This window comes from Macrobrachium rosenbergii, chromosome 17 (assembly GCF_040412425.1).
Source record: "Macrobrachium rosenbergii isolate ZJJX-2024 chromosome 17, ASM4041242v1, whole genome shotgun sequence".
NCBI lineage: Eukaryota > Metazoa > Arthropoda > Malacostraca > Decapoda > Palaemonidae > Macrobrachium > Macrobrachium rosenbergii.
Genome location: NC_089757.1, coordinates 9,678,719 through 9,695,019, shown reverse-complemented (window position 1 = coordinate 9,695,019; position 16,301 = coordinate 9,678,719). Strand labels below are relative to the sequence as shown.

General features: G+C 35.3%; 2 long non-coding RNA genes across 4 annotated transcripts in view; one reads left to right on the top strand and one right to left on the bottom strand.

Moving 5' to 3' along the window:
• The window catches only part of LOC136847724 (uncharacterized), a 49,684-nt gene extending 40,904 nt beyond the window's left edge, over window positions 1-8,780 (top strand). For both annotated transcript variants that reach the window (XR_010855811.1, XR_010855810.1), the window contains one exon: window positions 3,435-8,780. This is a non-coding gene — a long non-coding RNA (uncharacterized lncRNA). The remainder of the gene's footprint in view (window positions 1-3,434) is intronic.
• A 109-nt stretch (window positions 8,781-8,889) lies between these two features.
• The window catches only part of LOC136847723 (uncharacterized), a 211,198-nt gene continuing 203,786 nt past the window's right edge, over window positions 8,890-16,301 (bottom strand). For both annotated transcript variants that reach the window (XR_010855808.1, XR_010855809.1), the window contains 2 exons: window positions 15,490-15,694; window positions 8,890-9,759 (listed from right to left, as the gene is read on the bottom strand). This is a non-coding gene — a long non-coding RNA (uncharacterized lncRNA). The remainder of the gene's footprint in view (window positions 9,760-15,489; window positions 15,695-16,301) is intronic.

Sequence of the window (16,301 nt, the reverse complement as noted above, 5' to 3'; positions counted from 1 at the left end):
AGTCTTTGAACACTTTACTGGTACATGAGTTTCTGAGTAGTAGGCAATTAGAGTTTCTCTACAACTGCTGCAGTCCAGAGCAGCTTTAACTAGGCAAGTCAGTTCCTTTTCTGTACAAAATCCCAGTGAAGTAGAGACCATTGCATCAGAGGTTAAGTGTGGTCAGGTCATTAGACTCTGCACTTGCCACCTAGTGTGCAGTCAGAACTAGAATTGAGTAGAACTTGAACATTCAAAGCTGCAAAAGTTGACAAATAAAAGTAAATGTAGGGGATAGCTAGCCTAGCGTTGTATCAGGTTTATCATCGAGCCAACTGATATAGCATAACTACATAGGCATGTAGGTAACTTGAAAGATGTATGGAATAGCCTTTTCTGGAGGGAAAAATTACTCTTGTTTAATGTGATGATAAATAACATCAAAGACTTAAACCAGAACAAGCTTGGTGTAGCCTAACTTCCTGCGGGCAACAGGAGTTGAAAATTAACTTGCTAATGCTGTACAGGACATGCATGATATAGCCAAGAAAAAGAAAAATACCTGTTGCAGCACTGTGATAGGTATCAATTTTAATGCTTGATGGAAGGGACTTACCAAATTCTCCCAGAGCTCTATCTAACTCTTAAACCATCACTTTTAAGTAAAGTTGTACCTCACAAAAAATGTATTCATATCTAGATAAATAATAATTTTATTCAGTTGAGAAAAAGTACTAAGATATGATGCTGCCCCTGGGATATCAAGTTTGTTTTGAAGTTCATCCACTACTTTTGAATACGTTCATCTGATAATGGGGCATGATGCTATTTCTGATAATTCTACTCCATATTCAGAATAGATCCTTTTGTTTCACCTCCAAATGTTGAGAAAAAATATGAAGATATGATACTGCCTCTGGGATATCAAGTTCATGAAGTCCATCCCCTACTCTTGAATATGTTCATATGACAGTGGGGCATGATACTATTTCTGATAATTCTACTCCATATTGAGAATAGATCCTTTTGTTTCACCTCCAAATGGTATTCTTTCCAAATAATGAATGCTCTTGATACAAGTCCTTCATGTCAGATGACTTCTATAGACCCAACAGGCTTTACTAGGGCTTCCTTTCAGATGGTGTTCAGTGTTCTTCAGGCAATTTGTTTTGAAGTATTGTACTTTGGTAGATTCCCGTGTCAGACTTCTAACTTATATTTCTGCTGATAGACTGGCTCTATTGGACTTGGTAGAGTTTGATCATTGTAAGGCATCTTTGGATTCAGATGCTTTCCCTGTAGGAGGCTGACTAATTTTGTGCCAAAATTAGATATTACAGTAATAATATCATTATTGTCACTGTTACCATTGTTATTACTGTGTAGTTTAATCAGACCACTGAATCTGATTAGATTACCTAAACATTATACAGTAATAATAGTGCCTTTATTCTCGTAAATATTGTGCCTGCTATTATTTTTTTTTTTTTTTTGTCTTAGTCTTGTACCTTCCTGTAAAGGTGGCCAAACTTCTATATTTAGTTTGTAGTTGTGCTTCATACCATGATCTATTTACTGTTGTAAGGATAAGAGTAGAATTTGTGACACAGTATTTTCATTTTGTTAAATTTATATCCACTGGAGATGGGTTAACCATTTTTATTATAATGTTAAAACATGTGTTGTTGGGTCTTTGTCATTAGTCAGAACTGTTAAAAAATTTACAGAAAGCATGAACAGTCTTTTGTTGTGATAAAACAGTACTTTTTAAATACAGTAAAAGCACGCTATGTGGAAGGATTAAAGTACAGTATAGGGTTTGTTAGTGTCTTTGTTACATATTTATTTTGAAGCATATGTTGTTTTTGGTATTTTTAAACTCAGGCTCCAAGTAATTTTTTTTTTTGTAATTTTATTGGAATACTTGTCATTTAGTATTTTTTTCTGTTTATTTAGAAGGAATTGGATTAAAGTTCCATAAATCAGTAGGTTCTGTGGGTTAATGTCAGTCGGCTAGTTGCCTGCTTTGGTACAAATGGAAATTTATAGTTATTGTGTCAGTCATTTCAAAGTTGTATTTCACTTGCAAACTTTCATTCACATTATGGTTCTTTGTCATCAACATTACCAAATGACTTGGTTTTATTTGAAGAAACCTAGATTTTCATTTAAAGTTAACTTATAGTCTTTGTTTGGAATCTCATTAGGTAGCTTACTTTGGCCACCCATGCATTATGGTACATTGTTGTATTCATTTATTTATAATGTGTAGTATCTCACATTAACAGGGCCCCCAGCAAAAGAAATTTCAATATAAAATAGTCCTTTTATGCTTATGTTCATATCAACTTCAGTACATGTGAAAAATAGCTTATCGTTCTGTGCAAAAATATGCTTCCATTTTTACTCTTATTTGCATAACTTTCAGTGTGTAGCCATGTCATTAAATAGTATACTGTATTCACTTCATAATAATTCAGTCAGCATGCTTTAGAATATCTTTTTATTGAGACATTTGCTGGCTACAGAAACCCAAAACCCCCCGAAATGCCTGTTAGAGTGAGGTACAATATTACCAGAAAATATCATGATTCGTAATTGTACTGTGGTTATGATTGCTGTTAAAGAGAACTTTTAATCATATTTGTGTATCATGAAATATTTCTTTTGACATGAGCTTGGCCATGATTGTGGGTAGTATTTGATGTTAATTGTTTTTATAAAAGTTAATGTAGGATACTGAACAGAATTTGTGTGCAGTACAGTATAGGTGCAGATATATACAGTACAATTATTGGAGGAATTGTAAGCTCCGTATATTGTATCTTACATATTGCAGTGTAATTACAGTAACTAGATAAGGGAAATGTTAACAGTAGCTAATGGAATTTCTTTGATTGAGTTGCTTGTTAGCAGTAGGTTTAAAATTACAGTCTTTATTTAATACTGAAAAGATTACAAAGTGGTATAAAATCTCATTATTTTAAAATAGTTAGAATGAAAGGGATCAATATAAAAGTAGCTGGGTCTTTTGAGTTTAGGTAAATCACCTTATTTCGTTGCTGCAATTTATAAATTTTGGATGTGTTGTACAACAGATTAATAGGATGACAACATAGATATTAGAGTATATTATTTGCTGATGTTGCAATTCACTGCAGCATAAAGCATTTAGCCACTGATGGTTTTTTCGTGATGTTAAAGCAAAGTAAATTAGAATAGTTTTTGGATATGTGAGGTGAAATGTTAGAATATGGTGGTAAAATATAGAGAATGAAAATGCACAGATTCAGTTGCATGGATTCATTAGAACTAGTACATAGTGCAGTATTCTGTAAAGCTCTCTATTACAGTGATTAAACATGAAAGCAAGCTTATGCCAAAATGAAATTAATATTGTAAATACTCTATTATATTACCATTGTATGCAATCTTCAAGTGAAGTTCTCTTCCAGGTGTGGTGTTTGTACAAACTGGAAAGATAAGTGAAGGAGCTTGCCTCCCCCTCCCCCACTCCCAAAATGGGGCTGGCAGTGAGGACGTGACGAGTTGGTTGGTGTCAGTGAAAACCCCTACTTCTGTCCTGCTATCAGAGGCCATAATATGATGTACATATAAAGGATCCAGAGTATCTCCTGTGACAGGTATGGAGTTGTGCTGTTCTTTTCTTAATGTTCATGATAATGTGATACCTGGCCTACCTGTGTGATGGGTTACCTGAAGAATTTTGTCACACAAGACTATTTTCAGTTGGTGAATATTTGTTGAAAATTGTGTCTAAAGCAACTCAGTAACTTAATCTAGAGATGTTTATAGCTTATGTCAGTGGTGTTGCTGAAATGTCTATATTGGAAGAAACGTAGTTTTACTCAGTTGAGCCTTGTTTCTCAAAGGTATTTGAAGTGTTGTGGAGCCTAAAATAATCTTGAACAGAGGTCTTAAAGAAGCTCTTAGTTGTAATTTTAACTTGAGCAAAAGTCAAATATATACAGTTCCATTAAGCTGAATTACAGTAAAGTTACCATGAAAAATTTTGATTTCATGAGACGTATAAACAGGAATTAAGGTTTTAAAAACTCCTTCAATGATAAACTATGGCACTGCAGTTTTATGGTTATGTACAAGAACTTATAGACTTGCAATTGTCACATTGTCTCCTAACTTACATTATGAGTTGAAGAGAGGCTTACCAGAAACATATAGTGAATATGAACAATATTTGGGTAACTTCCATAAAGCTGAAAAGCGTTCTTTCTATAAAATGTATTGTAGAGGTAATCCTGTTTTGCTGGATATCTGAACTCCTATAATGCAGTGTTTAACCTATACTGCTATGAGTTCAGTGCTTATTGAATGAAATCTTTAGAAAGTAAAATAGTATGTCATAGATTTTGCCACTGCTTCAACAGTAAGAATATGATAATGAACAGAAAGCCCTTTATTGCAAGTATACCAAATTCTCCAGGATACTAGAGTGTCTTAGTATTGGTTAATCATTTGCCTAACAAACATTTCTTGAGTATTAGGATAAGTTGTATAATTACCAGGAAAGTTTTCTTTATTTATCAAGTAGATGGATCTCAGATTTGACTTGTATGTAAATAGGCTTGAGCATCCACTTTGTGTACCACAAGGACATGGGAGTACAATACAGCTGTATATGATATTGCAATTGACTTGAAGTTTATTGGGCCTTTTTAGTTTGCTGTATCATGCCCCACTTCTGGACATAAGAGAGATTCAGGTACAGTGGGGGACTGGTACTTAGGTGTATTTGGATATCATTGATGTATGTGGAAATTATTGTTTTTGGCTTTTGTGAGGATGATTGTTACGTGTGAATTGTGTTCTCAGATTTCAGTTTTCTTGGTTGTAAGAAGCATTTTATTGTGTCCTTCCGTCTTAGTCGCTAGTCTTTTTATATCTCTTGACTTGACTGAATGTCTTTTTGTGTATTATGGAGATTTACTTTGACGTTTAGCGCAAGTGAATTGTAACTTGTGGCATGTTTTCATGGTTGGAATATGTGTTGTAAGCATGAATATTTTGTGTTGCTCTGCTCTGTTAAGATTTTCATTTATTGTCTTGATGTGTGCAACATTCAGTTGTTAGAAGTTTTGTCAAAAGATGTCAAAATGAAGTATGCCTGGGAATCCTTGGAACATGGTAGTGGTTTTAAAGTTGTTTTCAGCTCTGGAACTGTGTTTAGTATTCTTGAAGGGAATGCAGCACATGTACAATTCCCTTTTTTTTTTTTTTTAGTTTTCTGTAAAAGAAAACTATTGAGATGGCTTTGTCTGTCCATCCGCGCTTTTTCTGTCTGCACTGTTTCTGTCTGGCCTCAGATCTTAAAAACTACTGAGGTTAGAGGGCTGCAAATTAGTATGTTGATCATCCACCCTTCAGTCATCAAACATACCTAATTGCAGCCTTCTAGCCTCAGTAGTTTATATTTTATTTAAGGTTGAAGTTGGCCATGATCGTGCGCCTGGCAGTGTTATAGGACTGGCCACCAGTGGGCCACGGTTCATACAGCATTATATGCTGTACAGAAAACTCAATTGCACTGAAGAAACTTTGGTGCATTTTTTACTTGTTTATAATAGTTAATAGTGTACCTCTGTCTTTACATGTATGTGGATAATGGATACTTAACAAAGTTGCTCTCTCTCTCAAAATTACCGTTTATTGTAAAGCCCCTAGTGCTCAAAATTTGATGTGGTTTGGCATATTGTGAAAAGAATAGTTACAGGTAGTCCTGATAACATTATAATATATGCTCTCCACAATTTCGTTTTAATCATTAGGTACTAGTTTTAGATTTTACTTCAGCACATGTGAGACTATACTGTAAAGTGCTGCATTTAATGCTGAAAGTTAGCATTGCCAGTATAGCTTACAATTATTTAAACTCCTTCAGTATGAGAATAAATAGTGAAAATCTGTTGAATGCTCTTTAAACAATAAAAAGATTATTAAATATGGTGGATGATGTTTTTATGCAGATACAAAAAGCAGTGTTGGCTGCTCAGTAGAATCTTTGTAGCTGGTGGATGATGTTTTTATGCAGATACCAAAAGCAGTGTTGGCTGCTCAGCAGAACCATTGTAGCTGTAGGATAAACTCAGAAGTGATCTATTAAGTCTTCATAAATCTTTGTTTGCCCAGGCAGTAGGATGATTGTTTTGTTAGCATTCTACTTGTGGAAGGCCCTTTGTAATTCATGCTGCCTTGAGCTCGTGGAAGGCCCTGGGTTTAATTTGAGACTTCTTTAAGTTTATGGAGGACCCTTTGTATTTGATGCTGCCATTAATTTTTGGAGAACCCTTGGTGTTATAGGATGCTCTCTTTAGTTTATGGAAGGCCTTTGGTGGTGCATGATGCTGAGTTTATTTATGGAAGGCCTTTGATATGTGATGCTGTATTTGGACCTTGGTGTTTGATGAGCCCTCTAGTTTATGGAAGGCCCTTGATATATGAGGTATCCTTTAGTTTATGAAAGACCCATATTATTTGATGTTGCCAGTAGTTTATGGATGGTCTGTGGTGTTTGATGCTGCATTTAGTCAACAAAATGCCCTGATATTTGATGGTACCTTTTGTTTATGGATGACCCTTGATATTTGTTGCTGCATTTAGGTTATGAGAGCTCATTGGTTTTAATGCTGCTGTTAATTTATGGAAGGCCTTTCGTGGTATATGATACTGCATTTAGTTTATGGAAGACCTTTGGTATTTAATGCTGCATTTAATATATTGAAGGCTCTTGGTATTTGATACTGCCATAAGCATACGGAAGGCCTTTGGTGTTGGGTACTGTTGTTAGTAAATGGAAGGCCCTTAATATTTGATGCTTTATTTTCTTCATGAAAAACCCTTGATAAGTGTTGCTGTTTTAAGTTTATTGAAGCCCCATGATGTTTTGAGCTGAGTTTAGTTTGTGAAATGCCCTTGGTATTTGATATGGTACTTGATTCTCGAGTGACCTTGAGTTCATGATATTTTGCCACGCTTGTCTTTGCTGTTTGATTTTCTTTGTTACCTATTGACTAATGTTAGAATTATATTTATGAATGAACCAGTTGCTCAGAGTTTGCAATTTGATCTTTGGAATGAACCAGTTGCTCAGAGTCTGCAATTTTATCTTTGACATGATTGCACATTGATAAGATTTGTTCATAGGACTTCATTGCATCGTTGAAGTAGACTTGTCAGTTGCCGTGTTCTGAGCATTATTTTTGTTTATTTTAAATTTGTCAGGGCTTGATGAAGAAAATAGTAAAATTTTTATTGGCATCACTTTAAATTGTATCTGTGAGATTCTGGTTGGAGGATTAAGGATCATGAAACATGTCACAAATTTGTTTGAAAGTCCCTGTCCAGACATAAGTCTGTGCTATATATTTGGGGGCTTTTGTTTTTGCTTGGAGCTTTACCATTATTTTGTGGGTTGTATATTATGTATCACAGCACCTCCAGTTGCACTGTTATAAGAGCTGTACTGTATTCACAGAGTCGTTGGTCCAGTAAGTAGATACTTGAGCTGTTCCTATTCCGAGTTAATGATGAAAAGAACCTACTTGAGAAAAAAAAGACATTCTTTCCTGGTATCAAACAACTTTTTCATAAATGCAAAGAAATATTTGCTGGGCATTGATTATCTTGTTTATAATACATTTTTATTTTGGAGAATATGTTGCATTTACAACAATAGAGGGCCATGTGTCAATTACTGTCAGTATAGTATTCTTACTCTCAAAGAAGTGGTAGAGATATATGACTACTGCCACTAGTTCTAACTATTGTATTTAAAAAAGCATTGGATTTCAAGACTGTGGGTGAAACACTGCCTTACAGTAGTTGGGATGTATAGTAAAACACAGTTGCTTCTGTATACTTCTTATATGAAGGGAACCTTTTTATCTTAATGAAGTTACCATTTATTATATGAATAATACATTTCTGGCATTCATTTGTTAGTCATAATTACAGTTATAAGACAGTGTGGCCGTCAAAGTGTATAAAGTCATGTATGGCATCATTAAACTTTGGTACCATACTAATTATTTCGCTAATAGTTTTTAAAACCCCTAATTCTAATTTCCACTTTACCAGAAGTCATAATTTTAGAGGGTATCATGCTGTAACCAACTTTAGTGGAAACATTAGACTTTCGATCAAGTCAGTTGAGACTAAGATATTTCTTTCTAGTCATAAGATGTTCATTGTTATTTTAAACATGTTATTTGTAGATACCCTTGAGAGTGTCAAGGTTTTAACCAGGTAAAATGAGTTCTTTAACAATATGTAGAATTTCAGCATCATCACAGCCTTAAGCTGCAGTTAGCTCTAGAATGAGTTGCAGAGAGAGTTGTAGATACTTATTTCATGGCAAGTGTTGTACCAGCTGGGGATATCATCATCTTGGTGGTAAAAATCCTCTGTGACCCAAGACACACACACGAGCCAAATACGACATTGCATTGGCATGAAGAGAAGAACAGCACTACTCCACACGTGTTACAAGAGTTACCTTGGATTTCTTTAATGCTTCATATAACATGGCCTCTGGTAGTAGTGAAGGGTTTTGGGGGAGGGTCACTGGCATCAACCAGCTCAGTCCTCACTGCCAGCCCCGAATTTTGGGGGGGGCACTCATTTCCTCACTGACAGCCCCAAATTTGGGGGGATACTCACTCATTTAAGGAAAATACCAGTGTATATAATAAAAATGAATGAGGTTCTTTTTATATTATTTTTTATTTTTCTTATGGGTTTACACATTTATCAAAGAGCAAGTAAAGTAAGCTGAAATTACAAGCAACTGTAAGGAAAAATGCATTGTGTATGCACTCTAGTTCACACGCTGTCTTTGTTTGTTAGTTAAGGCAATAATGGAGGTAGTTGTGGTAAAAACCAGTAATATGAATACAGTATGTAGTAAACATTGTTTTAGTATAGGACTTGAGTTTTAAACTCCTTACGGTGATTTCGTAAAGGGATATACAAAGCGCTAATTTCAAATCAAAGGGCACTTGCGGTCCACCAGTATTTCTAATATGGATGCTTATGCATTTTTCAAGTACCAAATGGGGATGATTTTACTTAACATATCTGAATCTTGTGCACTGTACTCGGGTAAAACCACCATACCGTGTATGGTACTTAAGAACTGAATGGGAGGTGGTTGTTGACAAACTGAAAGTAACAGAGCTAAAGCCTTTATATAAATGCAATTCAGTCTGTCGCATTTAGCAAGGCTTCAAAGTTACTTTCAGGTCGTCAGCAACCACAACTCGGACAATTCTTAACTACTTTACATGGGCTGTTGTTTTTTACCAGAGTATAATTACTGTAGACGATTTACATCTGATAAGTAACATCATCCCCATTCAGTACTTGAAAAATGCAAAAGTATCCATATTAGAAAAGTTGCTTGATCAAAGTACCCTTTGACTAAGGAAACATTTTGTAGCATCCCTTTGGCAAAATCACAGTGAACAGTCATCTCTCAAGACCTGCTAAACAATGGTCAGTTCATATTACTGGGATTGCCCTCTTATGATCTCCACTTTACTTGGTGCTTGGATCAGTAGGACACTTGCATGGACATAGGCACTTGGTGCACTTCCTCACGCTCGCTCATATTTCAGCTGAAGATGTTTGGCCCTTAAATTGCTCGTATTGTTTGGTGTATTAAGGGTGTCTCTCCTTGGCAAGGCCCTTAAATTGCTCGTATTGTTTGGTGTATTAAGGGTGTCTCTCCTTGGCAAGTCTGTCCTGAAATGCAATAAAGAATGAATTTGTGCTACACAATCAAAATATATGACTTATATAATCCCTTTCATTGATATGACAATCCCTTTCAATAAGTCTGTCAACTGAAAATGTTTGCCTGAACTGCTCTTGTATAATGCAATAAATGGTGTCTATTTGAATTTTCCACCATACTGAAATTAAAATGAATTTATGCCATACTATAAAAAATTAAGACCAATCACTGTCAAAGGAACTTTATATAAAGGTAATGAATTGGTTAGCTTAAAGCAAAGTTTCTACAAAAGAATTTCATTGCTACTGTACATTTGAACCATGTTCAAATCATTCACCAAGAAATTGAATGCTTTAGTATTCATTACTGAAATGAAGTTCATTTTGCTGTTATTATTTACTGAAAGGTTGAACTGGTTTGAAATTCCAAATAGACACCACATCATTTTATCAGCGCATATTTCGAGTAATCCCAATACTGAAAACGAGGAGTATATGAACCATATCTCAACTAAGTTTTCATACAGAAAGATAAAAATGAACACAGCTAAAAGAAACAAAGTAAGACATGCGATCAGAAGATATAATACAAAGGTCTTTAAATTTAATATCGAAAGGGATGGACAGATGGAAAAATTTTGGAACAGATCTAGTCATACATCTCAAGGGTAAAGAAAAGCTGATATACACATGAGAAATGTGGTGCATCACCTCACAGAAATAAAGCAAAATTGATCGTTACATCAATGTGAATAGGTTTTGCATAGGAATTTCATATACTAGTTTAAAAATCGGGACTCGGAAAAATACCATGGCCACATCTGTGCTAGGAATGATTCTTCACATTACTTTAAATAGAAATTTCAGTCGAATACAGAAAAGGCGTAGATATTTTTAAAAACGTGCTTTCTTACAAGACCTAAATATTGTCAATGCTCCTTTACCTGTGATGTTTAAAGGAGTGAAAAAGTGTTTCTGCTCCAACTTTCATCAGTACTATGCATAGTGTAAAAGTCAGGGAAGAGACTGCCAACTCTAAATTCTATGTTACTTTAATATATTAATTACAGAATCATAATTTTTAGCTTTAGCTCAACGCTTCGATCTAATTAAGCTTTGATTTCAACCCTCCTGTCATTGTTAACTAGCCAAATGTAGAGGTTAAATATTTTCCCCAATGAATGTCAGTAGCCTATATCTGATAATCGGGCTTAAAACAAGCATTATAAAACAAGAATGAGAAAATAAAAAGCTACAGCTTTTTGCTTGATGAGAGAGAGACACCAAACAGGTTTTTGTCAAGAGAGATGAGGTATCACACCACACTGTAATCTGCATTGGCATTATCGATGTTAAATATAAAAAAAATATGTAAAAGAGCCTTTTTATTTTGAAGCGCAATTCAGATCAAACACTCACATGACACCAAGAGACAATTTTTGTTGGGCTTTTGGCTTTTCACGTACACTGAAGAGAGAAAAAGTTGAATGAATAATGAATCAATACTTCAAACAGGATTTAAAACATTAACATGTGCTCGTTACAACTTCCTAATCAAAACTTAATGTAAATAGTTTTGAAATGGTGTCATCCTACTTATCATACCCCAGTCAAGTGTCATGTCTCACATTAAAGCAGATCCAAATGAAACCCTGCAAGACCCACTTTAACTGCAACCGACTTTATCATTCTCAAAAGGTACTCGGTTCTACTCGGTAAAATAATCGTCTCTCTTTGGAAGTCTCGTGTCACCTGGAGCTCTCAACAAAGATAGGTGAGACTAGTCAGAAGTATCATGTCACTGGAAAACAATGTTACTCATGAAGAAGCATGTAGCAAAGAAAACTCAGCTCGAAATGTCCGGGCGATTTATTAAGCCCTGTGCACACTTAACGGGCACTCCCCGATGGGCAAACACTATTCCCATAACCCGTTCCACTATGCACTATAAGGTGGGAAGGTGACCGACCGAGTATGGAGCCAGAACAATGTGATTGTCTGGTAACACTGCTTCAGAAGCGAGGGAAAATACAAACAGCTGGAAAGGTCTGTGCAACAATCAAATTATGTCACTCTGAAAAGTATGTGTCAATATGAAGTTCTGTCTCGCAAAACAGTATGTGATTCCAGTATTGAAAATACCCTTTAAGAATTATGTCCTATAAACCTGTCACTTCTAATTTCGCAGTATTCATCGCAACTGAAGATATGTAATTTTGCAGTAACAGAGCACTTTAGTGATTTATTAATTAAAAGAGAATAAATCGATACAGGATTTCACAATGTAATTACAACGTGTTATAAAGCTAACTTATTAGAAGGTAGGGGGCGAGGAAGCTGAAACAATCATCATAATAGTTTAATTCACCATTGAACTGTGGAAGGACCACTTATGTTTCGTAGAAAGCAAAGAAAACGTGCGGGAGAGGGAATTGGTGAGTTTACAAAACGGTGATAAAACACAGTAAAGAATGGCAAGGGACATAGCATTGCTTTGGATACCCGTAACGGAAAACGTCAATGCCGACCTCTGAGCAAGGGACGATCTAAGGCACATGAGGAGATGAAACAGAGTGATTTTTGGGAATTAAGAGACTGAGCTCATCAAATGTTCGCCATGAAATAGCTGTGTTCAACTGGAAAGTATATGCAGAAGGCCTAGGCAGATTTTGATGAAGATAAATGATAGAACTCGAAGGTACATGGTGCACATCATTCGTGGTTATAGCGAGAAAGAGAGAGAGATTCAAAATTAAAGATGAAAAGTGATTTGCATTGGAAAATTTCATGGTTAGAGCCATTTTTATACAGTTGAATTAGTACCGAAATGCATAAATGATTTGGTGTAACTGTAACACTTGTATGAGAGAGAGAAGCAAAGGATATGATATGAAAAGTACAGTTACGATGTTGGAGATGGCACTACAAAGGTCAGACAAATTATATTCATAGATGTCACGCTAGCACCATGATGAATGTTATAAAATCAAACGGTAGTTACGATAAAGGTTTGATCAGTATCAGCACGGATGGTGAAGTTGAGGAGAAATGGATTTCAGGGGAAGAAAGGCACAAGGAAATTCTGATTAGATGTAGAATACAATGGCTCATCAAGGGAGGCAAACACTTACCGAAAATATATATTTAGTAACAATAAAAGGTGAGAATTGCCACTAAATGGAGATGTTAAACAGGTAATCGAGAGAAAAGCTAAATCACTGGGTAAGGAGGTTTTGTCGTATTTATAGAACATTGAGACAAAAGTAAATAATTTAGTCGGAGGCCGCCTTGGGATGGAGGAGAAATCGGGATTGGGGGGAGGGGTCAGGAGGAGAAGGCAGGAAACAAGAACGTTCTTTAGAGGGTGACATCAGTACTTGCAACGTTTCAAGGTTCAAGTTATGTCATGCACAGTGTCCCGTGTCACCCAGTCAAACTAGGCTGTTCAACAGTTTAACAAAAAAAAAATTAATTTGCAAACTTGTTACTAGATTCATTTAGTTGTAAATGATGTTAGGATTCGATTAGTTTAGTTGTAAATGATGTTAGGATTCAACTTTCTCCGCAAAGTATTAAAAAAAAACTGGAAAAGAGAACAAAGTGGATTTTACACAAGGCAATAAAGTGACAAAAATAGGCTTAAACCTCTAACATTAAAAAATGGACAAAATTTCTAGGTATGTTACCTAGTTTAAAATTCACCAGTGAATCGGTATAACAATAAATGACTTACAAGTTACATTTTCACTATTCAGTACTTTTTAGGGGGAGTATCAGTAACTGAGATTACTCTGTAGATGAACGAACCTTTCAACTTGTGACCCCAATACCCAGTTTTCTCCTATACCGCATGCTTTCTTGGACACCGAAAACCCACAACCCTTGACTTGTTCCATCATCATCAGATCTTACCTCTTAATCACTTTCAATCTTAGCCATTTATTCTCAACGTTTCCCTTTCATGTCATTTTTACTTTACTTTTCAAGTCTTAACATTCGTGTACATTGTCAAACCCTGTCGCTCAATTGGATCACTGCCCCAAACTTTCCACCACCACCCCTTAACCTTCAAACTTGACCTCAACCCGCACTTCATTATCAAGCTATTTCTTAATACTTAGGGCCATCTTTGGAACCTTGACCCCTTTCTCTTCCCCATTAGGTAGCAACCAGACACATCCAGTCAAGTGTTAACTTTCTGAGCATAGGGTCCTGTAATATAACTTGTCTACTCAGCGCAACAAGTAACAAACCTTAAGCCCTCATCAGATTTCTAACTAATACTTTCATGCCTATACAAGTTTAAATTATTTTGAAAGGCTATCCAATTCCTAAGCAAAATATTCGAGCAAAATCGGAGCATTTGTAGTTTTGCATGAACCAAGATTACCTAAAGAATATAATTTAAAAAAAATGAATGAAATATGCGCCAAAATGGCAAAATGGAAGATACAGTAAAAAAAAAAAAAAAAGTACTCAAGTTATGATCAACAATGGAGAAATCATTCTATTTCAATCCTCAACATAATGAAAAGCCAAAAGCAATCCGCAAATACTTTCCAAACAACCAGCTTTATTATACTCGTATGTAAGTACATCAGCCTATTAAATGTAAGTACATGCAAAACCCGATAACAATTCATTCAAGCCGATACTACCGTTATAAAAAGAATAAAGTCATAAAAAGGCAGATCCAGCGTTTGGAAAAAGCTCTTCTAATAGCTGACAATGCATCGGTGTTATGTCAACATTTGGATCTTGCTTTTTGCAATAATCATCAATACGAAATCAAATTAGTGGGTGATGCTTTTGTGAACGTACGTGGATATTGCTAATACTGTACTACCATTTCCGGTATTACAAATTGTCATTAACAATCGTACTTTCAAACAACTGCCTACTACTGGCGTCCAATATGAAGTGTCATATCGCAGAAGTAAGTTTGTTAAATATACCGTAAGTATTTAAAATGTATACGATGGACTTCTCAAGTTAATTTTATTTTAGTCTGACGGAGCTATTCATTTTTTTTTACAAATAAAAGATTGACCTGACTTGGCGAGGTAAAGGTTACTCAAGAAAATAAATTATTTATTAGCTATTACTTGCTACTTTACGTGATAGTTCCGATGTTGTTTCGTAAGGACCGATCATCACTTCAGTCGTAAAATCTTGACTTACGCTTACCACAATATTCAAAGTCATTCAGCCCCTCTAGAAAATGTTAAACATTAGTAAATCATTGATATATGAAACTATCCGTGAAAAGCTACTTTTGGGATACCCCAGTAGTTTAGATTTACGGCAGACATGTTTTTTTATTACAAAGCCATCCCATACAGGCAACTAGTCAGAACTTAGCTAAGACACACGGTCAGTTATCGCAAGACACCAATATGGAATTTCAGTTATAACGAGACGGTATAATTGAGATTGAATATTTGCATTAGTATATTTTCATTACACCTGCTTATAATAGCAATGGAAATTCATTTGACCTTTAGTCGCTGTGTTATCCAAACTGGGCTTAATACCATCACGGACCAGTGATCTTTCAGAGCAGACCTAATGGGTAGAAAACTTCCGTTGTTGATGGTTCCTAAACAATCCCCCTAGATCTGCCACGGCTTTGGGCGCCTAAATTTGGTAGTTTTAAATAAATTTCTTTTGAATACAACAATGACATCGCGATGAAGTAGAATAAATTGATACAGATGGCCAACAAGACTGACTACGTACAATTTCAAATATTTCTTGACCATTCTTTCAACTTTTGACGTCTCTTGAGTGCTCAAATTTCTGACGGTTCTTGAATGTTCAAATTTTTTACGGTTCTTGAATGTTCAAATTTCTGACAGTTCTTGAATGTTCTTGATGATCAGTATTCACTTTTTGATGATGCATTACTTCAGTCCTCAAGCACATCCGATCTAACACGATTCACCTGTAATCAAAATAAGATAACTGTTAGACCTTGTGTCACTTTAACTACGCAGTTAACCATAAAATCACCGCAATAGTTCACCAAAAACCACCATGTATCTACTGTATATAACGATACATAAAACATATAATTATGAAAACCATTCAGAATAACTCAAGTTTTACTTTTCAAGTGATATTTCTTAATACTAGCTGTGTGTGGAGACTAGCAACTAGATGGGGGGACAGGAAAAAAAAGGCCACGGACAGTATTATTAGTCTATACACTTATTTTACGGCATACTTTGTTTCTGGGGGCAAATATTAAAGGATATTTGTCTTAGAACACATCTGACCTTGCAAAAAATCAGCAGGAGTTTTTAATTAGGCCTACTAGTAATATTAAACTGTCTTGAAAACTAAGTATCCCTAATCTCGAACAAAAGATAATGGGGGCAATGTGTTTTGGCCGTAATTTTTGTACTGTTAGTGTCTACCAATGAATGTTCACACTGGCTAATTATAGTTATGTAGATTCATGCATGAAAAACAACAAACTGCCATAAGCATTTACTGTTATCTGTAAAATAACATCCTATTAAAAATTTGTTTTGGATGTCCATATTATA